This window comes from Brienomyrus brachyistius, chromosome 1 (genome assembly GCF_023856365.1).
Source record: "Brienomyrus brachyistius isolate T26 chromosome 1, BBRACH_0.4, whole genome shotgun sequence".
NCBI lineage: Eukaryota > Metazoa > Chordata > Actinopteri > Osteoglossiformes > Mormyridae > Brienomyrus > Brienomyrus brachyistius.
In genome coordinates, this window is record NC_064533.1 from 51,517,811 (window position 1) to 51,536,057 (window position 18,247).

Genomic DNA, 18,247 nt, shown 5'->3' on the forward strand with positions numbered 1-18,247 from the left:
CCATCCATCCATCCATCCATCCATCCATCCATCTTCCAAGAACTTATCTCGTACAAGTTTGTGGCCACCGATGTGCCAGGGAGTTCTTGCTGTCACCTCACTGGGGAACTGTTAATTACATTAAAATGCGAGTCAGCAAGTAATGAAGCAGATGTTTGCACATGTTCTTGCCTGAATATTTCTGTGTGTGTGTGTCTGGGGTTGGGGGGCGGGGGGGGGGGGGGAGCTCTGGCCTACCCCTGAGAACCTCCTTACTTCCTTTGATCCATGCCTCCCCGTATCTTACTGCTCTGAGGCCTTTTCTTCTCCGTCGGTCCTTTCAACTCCCTGTTTACTGGGACGGCTACCTGCCCTAGAGCACGTGCTGTATGGGCCCTTTGTTTGCTCCGGTTACTGTCGGGAGAATTAGCTGTGATCGCGGCCTCCCCCGCCTGCCACGGCCCCTCCCCATGCTTTATCGTGAACCATAACATCCTCTCGCTCTCCTACACCTGCTGGGGAAAGATGTCTTCTTTGTTTTATCTCCTTTTTTTGTCTTCCGTTCTCCTCCCTCTTTTTCCCCAAGGCCAACCTGTGTCACTCAGCGTTGGAGATTGAGGTTGATAATCTTGCTCATTTTGAAGGCCCCTGATCCCTCCCCCCCAGGAAGCTAAAGGGAAGTGAAAAGCAGCAGCCAATTATTGTGAACGCTAATATGGAGGTGGCTAAAAGCACTGGGACCCTTTACACTAAACACCGGAATGAGAACTTTTCTCAATTCAAATAGGCTGAGTGACAGATTATATGTCACATGTGACACTAACCTTCTAGTAAATAGTCTGCTTGAGATATGAACTATAATCCAATTATTTCTTTTAACTTCTATGTGGTTGTAATTATCTTGTTTGTGCCATTTTCATTTGTTTTATTATTTACAATAATATGTGAAGTCATAATCCGGAGCGAAGTCTCTGTTCTAAGTATTACAAAAGCAGGCACCAATACCTTTAGGAACTAACCGTGGCAGTAATTGTCTTTTTTCGGGGTCCTGGGTCCAATTATAGGATGGAGGGGGTGTAGCTGGTAAGTGTCAAAGGACACGTTTCTCCGCACTCGATAAGTCCCACTTCAAAGACCATCAGTGTGCCCTCTGCTTATCCGCATGTGCTTCCCTCCAACCCTTGACCTCTGTCTCTTGCTACAGAGGACCTTCACGCACTCAGGGTTCCCCAAGATTGTGCTCTCACTTACGTCACAGGAATGTCATGAAAACGTGCAAGAGCTTCAGTCATGGCTATTTCTGACGCCCCGTTATTCCACACTCACGTGTTTCACGCGTGTGAAGCTATAATGTTGCTAGGATGGTTTGGAGCAACTGTGCTGTTTTGTTTTGCTGATCAGGTAAGTAGTACAAAAGCTGAGCAACCGCATAGCAAAACTCTACTCCTTTATCACCAGAAGGGACGCTGAAATGGTCACAGGTCCTCATTATGTTAGATGAGGACCTGCAGTGTGTCACTCAGGCAAAACACCAGCTGCTTGCTGAAAGTTAATCTTTCCCGAATACGCGTATGGAAACAATTGGCTACGCTAACCATTAACATCGCGATACCTGACGGACGGCATGTGATGGGCTGGCCGACCATTAAAATTCAGCCCTCAATGTCACAGGCCGGAACTTTGAGGCCCCCAGGCTAAAATGCTTCCATCAGCAGTATTGCTAAATAAATATGCACACAAAAGAATTTTTTTTATTAGCTGTGTAGCAAAATTTAGCAAAGAATCTTGGAACCACTCTGCTCAGTACGAATCTGTGAAATCTTAAGAGTTTACTGCACGCGTGTGTGAACATACTGCCCTCTCTGTAACTCTTCCAGTAATACAACTCAAAGTTTTTGACCTTCAGAGATATCCCATAATGAGCAGACCAGGCCATATTCTGTGCTCCACTCTGGCTGAAGGCCCAAAACCATTAGAGGTCAGGTGATATAACTTTCATACCGACATATGATTTAAGATTTAAGAATTAAAAGTGAAGCTTGATGTCCTCATAGTAATGATGCTGTGATATCATCGTGTGATGTCGTACATGTAGCATATTTGTATGGGAGTGTGTGTCGGCACAGGTAACCTGGTCTGGTGTGAAACCCTCACGGTCACCTCTTGCTGCGAGGAATGTCGAGAGAGTGCGTGAGGACAGGCCCGCTCTCACCGAGGCGTGATCTTCTCCTGTGTCTCACAGGATGAGAACAAGGGAGAGAAGAAGATAAAATGCTACACGCTGTCTATTTTCGGACCATGGTCCGAACTTCAAAGGTGGGGCGCGCAACCATACATTCCTCAAGCAGGAGCCAATCGCTTTGAATGTGGTCGTGTGTGATTCCAGCGTTCTGGCCTATGCCGGGAATCCATATCGCCGTCATTATGATGATCTCAGCCAGGTCTCATTCGAAGGAGCTGGGAATGATATAGGGATGATGTTTTTCTCTTCCCGGAACCTGGACTCTGAGCTGAGCTGTCACTGGGCTGACAGTTCCACACATCGTCTCAAGTTTATTTCTGCACCAAAGTTCATTCAAACAGCACATGTCCATAATAACTTCTGGAGGAGTGAAATATCACTGGTGTGCTTTGCTTACAAAATGTCAATGTTTAGCTGGGTCTCTATCACACGGAACATTATCTATGGAGCTTTGAAAAGGGTTTTTACAGGTAGATTCAGGTTACATCTTAACTCCATGCCATGACAATTTCTCTGGGTATCACAGTCTCTAATGACCACAGATAGTGTTTAGAAATGAATTGTATAGGACTTCTAATCTTAATTGACTTGACTAAAGATCCTGTAGCGTCATATTCACTCTGGAAGACAAACTGGAAATGAAGAAATGTAGCACAGAGGCTGGATGATGGAAATGTCAGGCCTAGTACAGAAACACCTACAGCTAGTCAAGCCCAACTTAATCATAACCAGAAAAAATAACATGCTAACTTTTCAAAAATTACAGGAGTGCATACAAACAGCACCCATATTCACAGTCACTCATGGAAATTAAAGTTTTCCCAGACAAGATTTTAATGTTTGACTCTTATTCTATTGCCTTATGACATAGAAAATTCTAGAAGAATCATGATATAGATGGCCATAAACTCTAGAAACAGTAATAATTAATAAAAATGAGGCCAATTGTGCAGAAAGAGAATTGACAGGGAGTTGACTGGCCCTCCAATGCAGTGCAAGCTCCAGTGAAAGATGCAGCTCCCAAGGACACAGATGAGCACAGTGGAGTGGTGCCAGTGTAAATGAGACCAATTACCGGCTGGCCGGTTTGCCTGTTCTCTGCCGCATTAACGTGAACTGAAGTCAATGCAAATCAAAAGGATGACGACACATTGGGTTCAAAAGTTAAAACCGAGACTGAATTCTGACGTAGGGTGGCAGTACGCTTCCCCTTTATGAAAAACACAGATGGGGCCCTGATATAATTTTATGGAAAAATTAACTTTTAAAAAATCTGACGTACCTTTTAAAGTCTGTTGAAAAGAGAAACCTTAGCAGAGTGATCCTGATTGGACCCTGTAGGCAGGATGCCCAATGGGCTTGCATTATTCCAGATACAGTCCTGTCTCATCCTATCAGAGGGCTAAATCTTGCAATAAGCCATGGTCCTTCTACCTAATATGGTCACCAGGGAAACTTCCACCCCTCACTGCCCATAATTAGCATTGGAACTATGGTACTGACAGCTTCATATTTAGTCTTTTTAGTAGTGAGTACATTGATGGCGTAGTTTAGTTTTACCCACGTCAAAATGTCTCAGATCTCACATAACCATTCTTTGTAAAATTTAATTTCTTGGCCTAACTAACAAATAACATTGGCTAAAAGATTTATATGGTCAAAGGGCATGTGCCAGGGTCTCCAGGTTGGAAATATTTCCTTATTTCCCGTTGACAAATGGCTCTCAAACAACGTCTGTGTTTCATGTTGACAGGGTCCATATTATTTTGATTGGGTGCCAAAATCACACCTTCTACCTAATTTCTACAATGATCGAAACAGAGACCTCCTTGTGACTTTGGGATTTTTCCACCTGACACATTAATATGGGACCTGAAATCAGTGCCCTTGAACCAACAATGTTTTAAAAAAAATATTTATCCTCCTCTTGATTACAGCAATATAGAAGACATATAAGACTGCACAGGTGTAGGCCACCTGTCCTTAGGTAACATTCCTTCCATCTCTGGATTTGGATGACATACCTAAATATTATTATAATGTTGTTTCAATGGGCCAAAGAGGGTCTATCCAGAATTTGTGGAGTTCATTCCCCTGGCAACGCAGAAAACAAGCAAGATGATCTGGCCACCTAACGAAACCTTGTGTGTTAGAGGTTTGGCACCATTACTGAGCTGAAAGGAAGTTCCTGGTCTGGTCTTCTTAAGCCTCTCATGTAATCTTATTGAATCTGATGCCATGCTGCAAGCTCACAGTTTGGATGTTGCTTTTTGGAAGATTCCTGGTCAAAAATATGTATAGAAATTGTTATTAAGAAATAGATGGCTGCAGAGGAGACCTGCTGATGCTAGCCTGGCCCTGAAGGGGGCAGCACACCGGCAGAAGATCACCGACCGTTGATGGCGGACCCCTCGATTCTCTCACAAATCTGCCAGTGGCCTGCGGAAGGTGCCAGTGGTGTTTCCTTCAGTCACCATGGCGACATGGTACCACAGGGCCTCCGACGTGTTTACGTTGCGCACAGCTGTGCGAAACGCGAGGTAGGGCTGGTGAGGAGGGGCTCAAAAGTCAACAAACTGAGCACAAACAGGCCCGTCTGAAGCCAACCTGGAACAACGCAGCTCCTCACTCCTCTCTGCTCCTCCTCGTCTCCCCTGAGCCTCTTACACCAGCTACGTAATTCAGGTCGATACCATAATGGTACAGTCATTATGTCTCTCTGCTGGAGTATCATCCGGCTCATTAATCCTCATGTGCAACTTCAAGTCTGAACAAAGTAGGGATTGTTTGGCTTTTACTCTGTGAGTGACATGAGCAAAAAATTCATTATTGTCCTTTTAGTTTTATGAACTATATTCTTCTCACGTACAAAGTTCTATGAGTCACAAGTGGTACGTCTTACAGCTAATGTTTTTAATTGAAGATGTGTTCACAACTTGCATGCTATTGCATACACCCTGAATGAGCATGAAAATCAAAGAGCAGTGTGTCGCACACACACACACACACACACACACACACACAGGCACACAACAGCACCACACTTTGCCGGGAATCCGTACTGCTGAGCTCATCACTTTACAGAAACTTTATCCAGTAAAACAATTTATGATTTCAGCCGAGATGCAGCTGGCAGCAGAGGAGCTAATGGATTTAAAATGTGCTCCTTCTGCCTCGTGGAGATGGGCCGCAGTGAGAGAGGGGGAGGCGAGTCACCATCAGCGGTCCCTCCTCTGTGCTGTGAGGTACGTCGCTGAGGCCAGCTAAGCAGCGTCCACGTATCTCCTCAGCGTCCTGGTGCACGGTTAGCATCGGTGACGTAGGACGGACGCATTTCCAAAGCCGAGTGTAACTGAAGCTGGCTGTGAAGGTTGAACACTTCTTTGAGCAAGACCCGCTGTTCCAGGAGTCTGCCTGATGGTACCACCTCCCCCGAGATTTGCCAATCGAAGCATCGCATTGCTTCTCAGAAGAACAAGAAACCTGCAGATGTGATTTGGAAACATTATCTATGGAAGAAAGGAGGAAATATCAACAAAGCTTTTACTCAATGTTATAGTGATTTTGCCGATGGTCACAGTTGGCCATACTCAAACAATTACACTGCTGCCATTTAAGCTGTAGATAGTGCCCTGGATAATGTGTTTACTTGCTTAGCTGATGTTTTTATCTGAAGCAGTTTCATTAATTTATACAGCTGATCAATCTACCAAAGCAATTTAGGTTTGCTACCTTTTATAAGTGAGCTACAGTACAGAAGGGTCTTTTTGAGATCTGAGCCCACCACCTTCCAGAAACAGATCCAGAACTCTCAAACAATATATTGGCTGATCTAAACATAACTTAGGGAAACTACCCATTTCAGTTACCCTGTAGTGCTGAAATATACTGCTTATGCTGAGAAGGAACAGTTGCATGGAAAGGTCTAAACCCACTCAGACTTCAGACTGGCACTGTGCTTGCTCTCAGCAGAATCCTATCTGTCAGATTCTGTTTTCATATTTTGGGAATCCATCGCACACTCACAAGAGCTTTGTACAAGGACATGTATTGACCAGACAGTAGTGTATATACACACGCCTAAATAAGGACGCTGTACGGTGATGTACAAACATCAAGGGATAATCTGGTGATCTTTAATTATCGGGCAAATTTTTCGGTTCTTCACCACCAGCCATGTCAAGCCAAATAAAGCAATCTCGTCATAGCCCACCCAAGAAGCTCACAGTGGCCACAATACACCTGAATCACTGCAACGTGCGAGCAACTTACCACCATATTGGGCTTTGTTAGCCAAGGCGTAGCTAAGAAGGACACCAGTCCTGTTATCTGATTAAAATCAGGCACTATATCCTTCAGCTATCTAATATTTTCATCGCACCCTTTAATGTATTTATTTATAAATTTCAAGACACTACATGAATTACCCAGGAGCAATATGTTTTGAGACTTTTTTTAGACATTAGTTATTACTTGTCCACTTGATATACAAATGTCTTTATTTCCCTGCGTATCCTACCAACGCTCCGCTAACTTTTGTTGCAACAAATCTTCCTGGCTCTATGGCTACACCAGTGCATCTAAGTTGGGTGTCTTCTCTAACATTCAGGGTGTCAGGGTTTCAGCGTACCATTCCAACATTGCCAGGCTGTTACACGATAACTCAGTTCTTTCAATGATCCCCACACAGGCAAGTTTTGTCTTGCTCAAGTGGCATGGAAATGATTCATGAAATGGCTTTACGTTTATGTCCCTCGGTGAAAGAAAAGAGGGAGGAGGACGAGGGGCCTGGGGCTCAGAGGATGGGGACAGTCATGTCACCCTGGAACAACAATCAGTGTGGGCCTCTGCCGGTCTTCTGAGCTAAAACTGAATAATGGCTGCTTACAGATGATGGAACCATGATCCTGATTCTGGCCATCGCGCATAACGGCTGCTGTCCTAACTAGACCGGAAAAATAGCCATGCTAGAGCTTGTTCAGGTTCGGTTAGATAGCATATTACCCCTGTCTGTTTTTAGCCCCAAAGCGATATGGTTGCCATGGATACCTTTGATGACCATGAAGCTTCCAGCCCTCTACAGCACGCACTCAAATGTGACTAATTACTCGCACTAGTTAGATTAGCATGGATCATCTGCTTGTGATTTACTTATCGCCTGGCTTTGCGGTGTGCAACGACGCAACAATAAACATCAAAGTTGGATGTTCTTAGTGCCGTCCTGAGCATGGAGTAAGGGATACTCAGTACCCGTAGCACCACACGTTTGATAAAGATCCTGCTCTGATATTTGCCTTGGCGTGTGTTTGGTGGGTGAGCTTGATGTGGATCCAAAGGTTAGCTAAAATAGCATTCCGTCCAACTAGGTGTGTAGCCATGATTGTTTTTATTCCTACATAAAACCTACGCTGCGCCTGAACCAAGTGAACCACAACTACACCTCGGCATAATCTGTGCTTAAATGATGGTTCTGTACAGCTTGTTCCATGCTTGTTCTTGGTATTACGAGTTTGTTCCTTGGTAAGATACTGATATGTTTGTACTACGCTTTGATTCCGTCTTTTGTGATGTGTTATGTGATCTCAGTAAATTTAGCATTTGTTTATAGAGATATTGGTACAGTTTTTACCCATAGTTACTCACGATCTCTGGTAATAATTTGAGCTGTAACCAAGGATAAATTTTACAAAACAAACAAACAAATAAACTGAAAAATATAACAAAAATGAACACACATTTGCATTTCAAATATGCACCACCGGGGCTGTTCCTGGGTGTTCTGGTGGCCAAGGCGAGATTCTACTGAGCACCCCCCCTCCCAGAACAACAGAAAACAAATTTTGACAAAAATAATTTGATCAAAATGATTTGAGTAGCAGGGAGTATCTGCTTGCTAACTAGCAAGCTCTGTCTATTGCACAAGACACATAGACAAACCCATCCATCCACCCATTTTCCAAACCGCTTATTCTTCTGGGTTGCAGGGGGTCCGGAGCCAAAGGGCACAAGTCAGGGAACAATCAAGGATGGGGGGGCCAGCCCAAGTCCAATTAGCCTCTTTGGACTGTGGGGGGAAACCGGAGTACCCGGAGGAAACCCCACGACGACATGGGGAGAACATGCAAACTCCGCACACATGTGACCCAGGCGGAGACTCGAACCTGGGTTCCAGAGGTGTGAGGCAACAGTGCTAACCACTGGAAAACTAAATAACTGTAAATCACATGTTTTTTTTCACTCACTCTTTTGTAACAAATGACCAAATGGTAGCCTAGTCAATCGCTTATAGTGTGGGCTAGTCTTGTGCATCACATATTTATTTTATATTTATTAACTCCCCATATTGCACTGGTTTTGTCTTTCACATTTCTTGTTGCACCACTGTTTGGCCTGTTGTCCCCCAATGCACCTGTTCCCTCCCGTTTTCATTACAACATGTGAAAATATACCTGTGAAAAAAGACTTGATACTTGATAAGATTTGCAGTAGACATTCAGCCACGTTGCAGTATACATTCAAAGTTTTGGCTGAACTGTTATAAAGAGGGTGCTCTAAACAGCTGTATTTTATCTATGGAATGTACACACAGGAAAAAATGATGTCCTCAGAGCAAGAACCAGGGCAGAGGGTGGGAAAAGTACAGTGGTGTATAATGTAAAGGTACGTTCAGGCAAAGACGAAACAAGGTGAAGGAAGTTTTCCTTTGAGGCCTTGAGCTGCCATATCACAGCTGAACTCTGTGCATCTGCTGCTTGCTGATGGTTTTATTTATTTTTTCCACATGGGAATCTATCGGCGGAGCTGGGTCACCTGAGGTTTGGCGGCAGTCGGCATGTCTGGCTCTTTAAGATGGAGAGCGTGTCTGTGAAAGAGCCGCGGCCTGCTCTACTGGGCCGCCCGCTTGCCGCGCGTCCCGCAGAGCGTCCCTCCGAGCGGGGCCTACATCCAACCACAACGTCCCACCCACGTCTCTCTCTCTCCCCCTCTGTGGTGCCGACTGTGTGCTCTGTGTGCTGCCTCTGGGGCTGGTGGGGAGCGTACAGGGTCACAGGGAGGGGGAACAGAGCGTCGCACATCTGGCGGTCTGGCTATTTGCCGTCCACCACGATAATTTCCATCTATGGCGCTGAGCCATGTCCAGCATGATTGGGCCATACGGCAGGACTGTTGTCGGCCTGTGTGTCAACCTGATGACCTCAGGCACGTAAACGCCAGCTGGGAGCAGAACATTCACCCCAGCACGAGTGTATGTGTGTGTGTGTCTCTGTATGTGTGTGTGTGTAAATGTGGGCGTGCCCCACAAAGGAACTTCCTCCTGAAAAGAAATTATGGGACATTCCCACAAAATTTCCATTTTAACAACTTGGTCTCATATTCTTGTTAATAAATTATAATATTTTATTGTAAATTTTATAGCAAGGGAGTTATGCATCATGGCTGAACTGAGAATCATTTGTAGTTTATTTATATAGCAGATGCTTTTGTCCAAAGAAATGTATATTTTTGAGAGAGTACAGACAAATGATCCCTGGAACAATTAGGGGTTAGGGGTCTTGCTCAAGGGCCCAATGGTGAAATGACTCTTGTGACCCTGGGATTTGATCTGGCAACATTTTGATTGCAGACACAGCATCCTTACTTGCTGAGCAACACACCACTATCTAATCGCCCTTGATAGGGAAATAGACATTTGAAGGTGTGTGGTTGCTGGTGTGTGTCTGAATGCAGTTCTTGCTTACGTGTGCAAGTGTAACTTTAGCATGTGTAAGTATCTGGGGGAGGCAGCTGAGAGTGTGTCAGAGACGGAAACTGTCGTTGAAGGCAACAGTGCTTCTACGTGAATTGAGTGTGGAACACAATGGCCAAGGGAACAGTGAGCTTCTCTGCAATTAGTGGCTGTTGTTGTACTCAGTGTGTAGAATGAGAGCAGAAATGCTTGAAGGAACTTGCTTCAACATGGACGTGGGTACAAACTCAGATTGAATCAGCATATGTGGTGAGATGTGATTGTTACAGCGTCACAAAGACTTAAAATGTAAAAGAACTGGCCAAACAATGACTGGGGCAATGGGGTTTTATTTGGGAGGGTGAATATTTCATAAGTGTCCCTTTGCACACATACATATGTAGAAGGTCTTAGAATTTGGCTGGGGGCAAGGAACATGTCAAGTTGCACGTAGAAGCTATTGTTCACTGGTAGGGAGGCTTGGAACAGAACTGGATTACATTCGCATTCACATTCACAAGCAGACACTTTTTTTTCCCAAAATGACGTACTAGCGAAGCACATAGTTCACCACAAGCATACAGCGATCAAGGAGCATCCAGGAAGAAGGACAGCTAAACTGAGTTTCCAAAAAAGAACTAATGTCAAGTGTGGAGCCAGAGCTACACAGTAAGTTACAATTAAAAGAACTGAAAAAAATCTAACAGCAGATTTATTGAAATAAAAGATGAGCAAAAATCCAAGAGCTTCCTAGGATAACCAAGAGACCAGCGCAAGGAACATGAGAGATCTGAGTGTGGACTGTGGTGTCCTCAGAAAGTAAGGTTAGGTAGAGTACAGGAGCTGCAGGATAAACCATGTGACTGGATAATTGAATCTTGAGAGGTAGTGAGAGAAAATCTGAGAGGACCAAGGACTTAACCAGCTGTTTCTGGATGTGATCTGGACACCTGTGCAGACAAGACACTTTTGAATACTCAGCCTTATAAACTAGCTTCAGTGAACTTGGGAGAGGATGGAGGAGGTTGTTCTATAACACATTAGATTGAGGAAAGCAAGTTCATGAGATTTAGATAGAAATGAGAATAGAAAGATTGTAGTAGAGGTGGCTTGAAGGAGATGAGAGAGCATAGGAACTGGGGTCTGGTGGTGAGGATTTATATATAAACATTAAAGCCATTTTCAGCCATGAGTATACTTATTAAATGTGACTAACCTTAGTCATTTAAACATATGTTTACAGAAGAGGTGAATTAATCATGTTAATTAAATATGCATCTCCACGACTGTGCCTTTCCTTTGCTGATTATTCCCTGCTGGAAAAGTTGCAGTTGATGTTGACTTTTCCCCATTGACTTTTCCTCTACCAGCTCATTTCGGCAATGTAGTTGACTAACATGCTGGGGATCCATACAGTAACTGTACTGTCTCATGATGAGAGTTTGGCAGGGTTAGTTGACTTCTGTAGGTGCTTATTTGCATATGGACCATGTCATTTTCCAAGGCTTTTGCTATGAATTGTTGGTGTTTTGATGCTTGTTTTTTGTTTGAGCTACCGATTGGATCTGTATCATGGTGTTAGGCTCCCCACTTTCCATGAAAGCCCGAGGGAACACATACCTTTATAAAGATACTGTTAATCTCTTTCAGAAACACTGTGCCTACAGGCAGCTCATTAAATAAGGTTTGTGGCGAGTTGGATTTCTGTGTGTGATGTATCATCATATCTAAATGGTACTACGAAAAAACCTGACTCAGTTCATGTTGATCCAGTATATCTGCTCCTTGTCTTGACATCAAGGTGGCTGTTGTGGGGGTGGGGGGTCATATACTATGTTTTTACCTCCCAAAAACTATAAAGAAAAGAAAAAGAGAAAAGAGATAGAAGGAAGAGATGCAAACAGTAAAGTAAAGATGGTTGTGGCCAGTTTGCAAACAATGATAGGATATAACAAGAAAGATTGACTGGAAGTGGCCATATCATCTCAGCCATACCAAAACCAGGCATTGAGTACTATCAAGGCTCCTGGATTGCGCTCCTTCATCCGGAACAGATGGAAGAATCCCCCACATAGAGGGGCTAGTCACCAGCCACACTACAGTGTTTCTTTACTGTCTGCAATGGATGCTGCCTGTGACGACATCCCAGCAGATTCTTGAAGAGGGTGGTTGAGGCACACAAGAAGATTTTTTCCTCAGTGTATTGCAATGTACAATATCATATGTGATGTAGATGAGAATATGTGGCCAATCCTGGAGGAGCAACAGGACAACCCATGATGTAGAATCGGTCTTCTTTCCAACATGACCACACAAAATACTATGCATATTTTTACTATAACACATAACTTAATTTTTTCAAAGCTTGCAGATACAGAGAAATGCTACTGATGTAAATTGAGCATCAATTCACCAATTTTAATTCATAAAATTCTTCCATAGTATATTTTCATTTTGGCAACATGACTAAACATTTTGACTGGTATGTCTGTAGCCAGTGATTCAGAGATTTCACATTTTGGTGGCATTGGCTAAATGGCTGGCAAGAACGAACAGTCCTGAATGAATTACTTTATTTTACTGGTTAGCCAAATTATTGTACATTTACATTTAATTAGGAGACACTTTTATCCAAAGTGACGTAAAACTGATAAAGCAGATTCAGTCAGTCCCTGGAACAATTGGGGATTAAAGGCCTTGCTCAGGGGCTCAGTAGTGAAACTGCTCTGCCGACAGTACGATCTGAACCCTACAAACACACTCGGTAAGTTTGCTACTAAAACAGAATGCATATTCAACTTCTGGCGGTCAGTAATTGAACAGGGACTATGTAATCAGACAGTGCTACGGCATATTTTGTATCTTGATAATAAGATGCAAGCAATATTTAGGAAACACTTGTATTTGTTTATGTGATGTACTTTCCAGCAGGAGAGCAGGAGACGTGGAGATCATGTGGTACTCTCTCAGTAAGAGACGTTCTGTGCTGACCGCGCTACCCTGAGTGTGACGCATTTGCAAGGTGCTTTGGACTGCAGTTCCCGCAAAGGCCTGTCTTCGATTCCTGTGCATGGCGGCCTTCCAGTTAGATGGATCTGGGAATTGCAGAAATCTAGGAAGAAATTATTCCGCCAAGGCAAATCCAAGCAAAACCAACTTGAGGTTAGAAACAATTAACTTAGCTTATGAGGCAGATTGACCATCAGTCAAAATGGATAATTACTGTAGCTCTATGCTTTTTGCCATCCTGACAATTCCCATGTGCCTGCAAGTGCTATTACATTATTACTGCTTTGAGGTTGAACTGATGCATGCAATAAAATCTGACAAGATATATTTACATATTTCATATTGTATTTTCCATTCCGTCCATTTGGAAAAGCTGCCAGTTCAGCTCGAGTTGCTGTGATCTGAGATCCATCCCCAGAGGCAGAGCGTCGAGGGGCAGGGTGCCCACCACAGGAGATGCCAGTTAACTTGCTCACACGCGCACGTATGCACAAATGAGGGCAATTTGCAGTCACCACTTCAGCTGAATTATTTCCACTAGTTGTGGCAGAAGTGCTTGATACCCAGAGGAAGGAGGGAAGACAGAGGAGGCCAGAGACAGAGGTGGCCAGAGGATTGTGACAGATCATCTATAGCAACAAAGGGTTGCTTTTGTGACCCCCACTCCTCTCCCAGAGAGTGTTTATCCATTCCTGTGTAAAACACTCCATCTCTGTCTTGATAGAGCCCTTGAAAAGGGCTGCGAAGCAAAAACAATCCTCACATGGCTGAATATTTACTGCAATAATCACAATCCCTGGCTCCCCCCGCTGAGGGTTTGACCAACTTGGCCCTCTCTGCTATCCCGAGCCACGTGCGTGCCGGGGGATCAGGAGACACAAAGCTGTGTGGGCTTCTGTTATTTGATTCGACTTTCTCTTTTCCCCCTCACCACCTCTTTGGCCGTGCGGAGGGTTCCGGAAGCGCTTCGGGTTCATCCTCGGTCTAGTGGGGCCCGCCCTGCCAATAGCCCTGTGGTTCACTGGGGGTCACGCTGGGCCACGTCTCTGGCTCGCTGCAGAGATGTCGATGCCCAGACGAGGCTTTTTCACCCACTAACTTTGGGCTGCTTGTCGGCCTGTCACCCGTCTCACCTCCTCATTGACCTCTCTGCTGATCCTCAGCTTAAAGAAAGAGCTGGCATGTCAAAGCAGAAGAATGACAGAACGGTAGAATAGGAAGTACAGCCAAAAGAATATGTAATATAATACTTAATAGGAGTTATTGGCAGACAAAAGTATTTAATATTGTCAAACACTTAGCAGGAATATATATATATATATATATAGATAGATAGATAGATAGATAGATAGATAGATCTAACTAGATGTCAACTAACCCTGCCAAGTTATCATCTAAGTAGCACTACCTAGATAGTTAGATCTAACTAGATAGACAGACAGATAGACAGACAGACAGACAGATAGATAGATCTAAGTAACACTATCTAGATAGATAGATCTAACTAGATGGACAGACAGGTAGATAGATCTAAGTAGCACTATCTAGATAGATAGATCTAACTAGATAGATAGAGAGACAGACAGACAGTCAGACAGACCAATTGATAGATAGATAGATAGATAGATAGATAGATAGATAGATAGATAGATAGATAGATAAACAAAACCCCTTGCTGGACATTTTGCCCAAAGATCAATCAGTTGTTGTCAAGTCGACTGTATTTACAAAACAGCCAGTTCATCTGGCATTATTTCTTTAACTCACTTCCTGCAACTGTGCCTTTAGTGTTTCTTGTTCGATTTTTGCTGAATCCTCTTCTGTGATTGGTTACTGATAGGACTGAAGAGAAGAAGACTGAAGCCCCCCAGGAAGTTAGGATGAGTTCCAGATCAAACTACTCTAACTGAATGTGGTTTATGATCAGACAGAGAATCCCAGGAGCTTTACTTCTACTAGGTTGACGTAGCTTTCATTTTTGGGAGGGGGTTTGTTAGCCTGTCACTTGACTAAACAAAATGCAGTGAGTCTGGTAGTTCAGTCTTTACTGTGACCATTGAAGAGATTGGCCATTTTCCAAGTCTTCTGTGTTAGTTTGGGTTATTCATATTATCGACATTCTCATACGATATGACTAACAAGGATACATCTCTGAGATTTGGATTATACCATGACAACTTTATTGCTTGTTTGTAATGTTGACTTCAGACTGTGCCTTATACAGGCCAGCCTGTCATCTGTGTAGTCTATGTTACTTGGAATAGAATAGCAGTGCTGGAGTGCACTGCTGAAGACATCGTCAGCATTGTGGTCAATTTATAGTGAGGTGTAATAATGTTCAGGAATTGTAGAAATCTCATTTATAGCATTAATCCGAGACCCTGAAGAGATCTATTATTTAGATCCAACTGAAGATTCAGTGCATTTTTAAAAGATGATTTCTTGCAAAGATTATTGGAAGTAATCTTTTCATTGTTGTTAGGAAATGCTGTAGTAAGTATAGATCTATTTCTGCAATTCTGGCTTGCAGACATAAGCAAACCCAAGAAGATTACAAGCACAGGGAGATACACAGACATATTCAGAATTACACAGACACACCCACTCACTCTCTCCACAGAGTGTGTTACAGGTTCAATTCTCTCTGATGAAAAAGCCAAGATCTCCGACTACGATTTCTCTGGGAGGTTCGTTATAGGAGACAGAGACAGTGAGGGAAAAAGGGAGGGAGGGTGAAGAGAAAGAGGCAGCCAGCAGGATCATGGAATTCAGACTCTTGGATCAGTGATGCCTCCATTTCCACCCATCAGTCCCAGATGGATTGAAGTTCAGAATTCTCTTTGGATAAGCTGTGCCAGTCTGGCACACTGAGGGTCACACGCACTCGGACACGTTGATAAGAATGCAGTCAGAGTCCATCCAGATGCACGCTTAAGAGAAGAATCATATATAACCAACGTGGGCAAGGAATTTGACACAGGGGAAGTTAGATGCCAAGATGTCATTGCACTGTGACACTCGTCCCTCCTACAGTGACACACTTTTTCTTGGCGCTCCATTTGCTCGCTTTTTCTGGGTCATCGGTGCTACTGGCTGGCGTGTGGCTTTTTTTTTTTTTAACACAAAACATCACAGCTGAGTTTGAGTGAATACAAAAATATGTTCTTAATTATATGAAGGAAAGAGAATTAAGATTTTTTTAAAAAACAAACCTCGCCATAAAAGAATGGAAAAATTTCGAGAGTTTGCTTTTGTTTTCAACTAAAGTGGGAACAACAATAACCCTAAGAGGAATGTGGATGAAAATGGCTGCTGTGCATTATGATGTCCTCCAGGCTCTGAAACCTCCACAGCCATGTACCCTGAAAATGCAGGTTACATTAATGGGCCAATAAGGAGAAGGGGGGTGCTGTGTCGCATCGTCTCAACAATTTTTTCACGCTCTTAGTTCGTAAGCAGTGAAGAAAAATGTAATTGGCAGAACAAAATGGGTTGGTAAAATAACAATTAATCACACTTATAATAAGGCACACAATCTGAGCTATTGGGATTTTTTAATTTTTTTTTTACAAACCGCTAACATCTGATATGTATTATTATTTCTCTGTTTCAGGCTTCGGAGTTTACTTTGGGTATTTGCATACGTAAGACTGAAGGTCATTAAGGATTTCTGTCAGGAGGGTAAAATCAGGTATCTGAGGATCTAAGGTGACTAAGAAACCCTCAGAGGAAAAATCTGGAAAGGGACCCCTGTATCCGTTACTTCATTTATTTGGAGTTTAAATGTAATATTTTTTGGTTCTATTTACAGAGCCCCTGACCCATAAAGTATGAAAAAAGCAGATGTTCTCCAGATGTCCTGGTCCACTATCATCAAGTCCACCTGCAGTTAAGAGGAATTGGTTTGAACGGCCCATAGTGGGGAGATATATTGGAGCAACGTGCCCTTTGAATTTTTGGCCAGTGAATTATGATGATTTCTGGTCATTGCGTATCATGTGCTTTTATTGATATCTCTGTGAGTTATTCTGACTATACAGCTGATTGACTGTATGTGAACTGCTGTGCTCTAAAGTATTACAGATGATTGATACGATCCAAGGGATCTTCACACTGATTTTGAGAGCGTGACGAGTACTTACCAAATAAAATGAAATAAGAGCTGTTTGAACATTCTTGACGATAACGAATAACTGCCCTTGGTTCATCTGTATTCCTGGCCAGCCAGCACACGGGGTCTCTTGCACGTTTTCATTCTCATTTTATTTGTTTATTTATTCATTTCATGGCTGAGTGTTGAAACCCTTGCGCCTGTTCCCCAGCTGTGGGTGAGTGGGCGCAGGGTAGGAGTTCACCCATCGCCGCCTCAACACCGGAGATGCCAAGCACCCAGAGAGCTACTACAGCGGGCCCTGTGCCACTCCGCCAGTTAAGTTTAATCTGTAAGGACACATTGTCCCAATTTTCACCCTCCCTTCGACAAAGCAGGGGGCCTGGAGTTTGATCGCTTGTAGAGGAACGGCCCCAAATCATCCACGCCGTGAAAACCGCGGTCTGTCAGCTTCTCAGATCGTTGAGAACATTCATAGACAGGCTAGCCCCAACCCCTTTCATGTCAGCATCTAAACTCCATCCGGTCTACATATTCCCAAACCAACAGCTTTCCCCTTGAGCCTTTCAGACTGGGACATCTTGTAACAACAGGAAGTGACGGACGGAGACAGTCCTGGGGAACACGGTGTTTATGCGTGTCTAAAACAGACCTTCCCAGACTACAAACCCTTGGCAGAAACATGAAGAAATAAATGGGGGAACTTCCATTGTGCTCCAATGAGCCCATCAATAATGGAGTGTCAACACCTCCGGCCATCCGCATCCTGAGTGCTGCGTAAAGATGATTAATGGGCTGTATAACAGCCATGAGGCCACTGCACCCTGCAGCGTCTTGGCCAAACTCTTTGGTCAAATGGGAACGCGCTTCATTAATATGTGTTTGATGAAGGGACCTGTTGGATATGAACATCATTGTTCAGAGGCTTAGGAAGACTTGCTCTTTGTAGATCAGATTGCTCTTTTCTGTTCACTCCATCCCCAACAAACATTGACCATGTATGTTTCCTACTGAAGCTTATGGATTTTTCCTCAGAAACAATACTGTGCCAAAAAATGTGGTAAATCTTACACATATCGGCTAATGGTATTATTGTCATGGCAACCACTACTAACAGTGTTACCATCAGTGTAGTTTTTTTAGATGCTAACTTTCCTGTAGATAGCACACAGTATGCTAA